Raw genomic sequence first — 2,500 nt, 5'->3', positions numbered from 1 at the left:
GGTGCTTGAGTCCCGCTCTGCGGTGAATTTGGGGTGTCTGTGGCTTCTGGAGATGACTGTGGGAGCCAGTGACTCTGTGTTCCTTGGTCATAGAGGTGACTTGCTCCCTTCCCCCTCCTTCCTCAGAGCATGGCCTGCTTAGGGGAAGTCCCGCCTTCTCCTTTGTGTTTCTTGCCACTGGCCGTCCAACGGCTGTGTGCTGAATTGGATGCCGCAGACGTTTCCCAGGGTGCTCCTCTGCATCATACCAAGAGCAATTTCTTTTCAAAAGTCGGGCCTTGAGAAACACCACCAGCTCTGAAAGGTAAGCTATGTATGACAAAGGCGTGAAGAGTTATTTCAGAAGGTAAATGTTTGATACGGAAGACGTAGCTTAAATTACCCGCCCTCACACAACACACCACGTAAGTGAACACCTCCCAGTTGGCGTAGCACATATACAGCCAATCGGCCCCCACTAACTGTGCTTGCTTCGGCAGCACATATACTAAAATTGGAACGATACAGAGAAGATTAGCATGGCCCCTGCGCAACGATGACACGCAAATTCGTGAAGCGTTCCATATTTTGGAGCTAGCTTCTTAGTAGACCACGCCCCAGCACCACTGCTTAGCGCTTCGAACTTGGTTTAATGTACATTGCCATGTGTGCATCACCATCTTTGGTTTTGTTGTATTTGTAGGCATTCAAAGCTGGTAGTAAAGGGCTGGAATGAAGTTTCTAGGCCCTTGCTCTGGGGCTGGGTGAGGAAAACTGTACTTGATCAGAGCACGATTGAGATGCGTGCAGTGTCTTCACCTGGCATGGTCTGTGCCGCAAAGTCCACTGCTACCTCATCCTCAAGGTTAATCGGTGTGAGGGCAGGCTGGGTGCTTGAGTCCCGCTCTGCTGTGAATTTTGGGTGTTTGCGGCTTCTGGAGATGACCGTGGGAGCCAGTCACTCTGTGTTCCTTGGTCATAGTTGTGACTTGCTCCCTTCCCCCTCCTTCCTCAGAGCGTGGCCTGCTTAGGGGAAGTCCCGCCTTCTCCTTTGTGTCCCTTGCCATTGGCCGTCCAACGGCTGTGTGCTGAATCGGATGCCGCAGACGTTTCCCAGGGTGCTCCTCTGCATCATACCAAGAGCAATTTCTTTTCAAAAGTCGGGCCTTGACAAACACCACCAACTCTGAATGGTAAGCTACGTATGACAAAGGCGTGAGGAGTTATTTCAGATGGTAAAAGTTTGATACGGAAGACATAGCTTAAATTACCCGGCCTCACACAACACGCCACGGAAGGGAAGACCTCCCAGGTGGCGTGGCACATATACTGCCAATCGGCCCCCACTAACTGTGCTTGCTTCGGCAGCACATATACTAAAATTGGAACGATACAGAGAAGATTAGCATGGCCCCTGCGCAAGGATGACACGCAAATTCGTGAAGCGTTCCATATTTTGGAGCTCGCTTCTTAGGAGACCACGCCCCAGCACCACTGCTTAGCGCTTCGAACTTGGTTTAATGTACATTGCCATGTGTGCATCACCATCTTTGGTTTTGTTGTATTTGTAGGCATTCAAAGCTGGTAGTAAAGGGCTGGAATGAAGTTTCTAGGCCTCTGCTCTGGGGCTGGGTGAGGAAAACTGTACTTGATCAGAGCACGATTGAGATGCGTGCGGTGTCTTCACCTGGCATGGTCTCTGCCGCAAAGTCCACTGCTACCTCATCCTCACGGTTAATCGGTGTGAGGGCAGGCTGGGTGCTTGAGTCCCGCTCTGCTGTGAATTTTGGGTGTTTGCGGCTTCTGGAGATGACCGTGGGAGCCAGTCACTCTGTGTTCCTTGGTCATAGTTGTGACTTGCTCCCTTCCCCCTCCTTCCTCAGAGCGTGGCCTGCTTAGGGGAAGTTCCGCCTTCTCCTTTGTGTCTCTTGCCACTGGCCGTCCAACGGCTGTGTGCTGAATAGGATGCCGCAGACGTTTCCCAGGGTGCTCCTCTGCATCATACCAAGAGCAATTTCTTTTCAAAAGTCGGGCCTTGAGAAACACCACCAGCTCTGAATGGTAAGCTATGTATGACAAAGGCGTGAACAGTTAATTCAGAAGGTAAAAGTTTGATACGGAAGACATAGCTTAAATTACCCGCCTTCACACAACACACCACGTAAGTGAACACCTCCCAGTTGACGTGGCACATATACAGCCAATCGGCCCCCACTAACTGTGCTTGCTTCGGCAGCACATATACTAAAATTGGAACGATACAGAGAAGATTAGCATGGCCCCTGCGCAAGGATGACACGCAAATTCGTGAAGCGTTCCATATTTTGGAGCTAGCTTCTTAGTAGACCACTCCCCAGCACCACTGCTTAGCGCTTCGAACTTGGTTTAATGTACATTACCATGTGTGCATCACCATCTTTGGTTTTGTTGTATTTGTAGGCATTCAAAGCTGGTAGTAAAGGGCTGGAATGAAGTTTCTAGGCCTCTGCTCTGGGGCTGGGTGAGGAAAACAGTACTTGAT

The 2,500-nt window shown here is 50.4% G+C and overlaps 3 non-coding genes across 3 annotated transcripts; all 3 read left to right on the top strand.

Annotated features, from left to right (window-relative positions):
• Window positions 1-463: 463 nt before the first annotated feature.
• On the top strand, window positions 464-570 carry LOC148841179 (U6 spliceosomal RNA). Its single transcript, XR_016092994.1, has one exon. It is a non-coding gene; the product is annotated as a U6 spliceosomal RNA (small nuclear RNA).
• Window positions 571-1,331: 761 nt separating this feature from the next.
• LOC148841178 (U6 spliceosomal RNA) lies at window positions 1,332-1,438 on the top strand. The gene has a single exon (XR_016092637.1). It is a non-coding gene; the product is annotated as a U6 spliceosomal RNA (small nuclear RNA).
• Window positions 1,439-2,199: 761 nt separating this feature from the next.
• On the top strand, window positions 2,200-2,306 carry LOC148841177 (U6 spliceosomal RNA). Its single transcript, XR_016092626.1, has one exon. It is a non-coding gene; the product is annotated as a U6 spliceosomal RNA (small nuclear RNA).
• Window positions 2,307-2,500: the final 194 nt, after the last annotated feature.

The sequence above is a fragment of the Atractosteus spatula genome, chromosome 1, assembly GCF_055471065.1.
Source record: "Atractosteus spatula isolate fAtrSpa1 chromosome 1, fAtrSpa1.hap1, whole genome shotgun sequence".
NCBI lineage: Eukaryota > Metazoa > Chordata > Actinopteri > Semionotiformes > Lepisosteidae > Atractosteus > Atractosteus spatula.
Note: the sequence above shows the minus strand (reverse complement) of the source record. Positions and strands in the feature narration are given on the sequence as shown.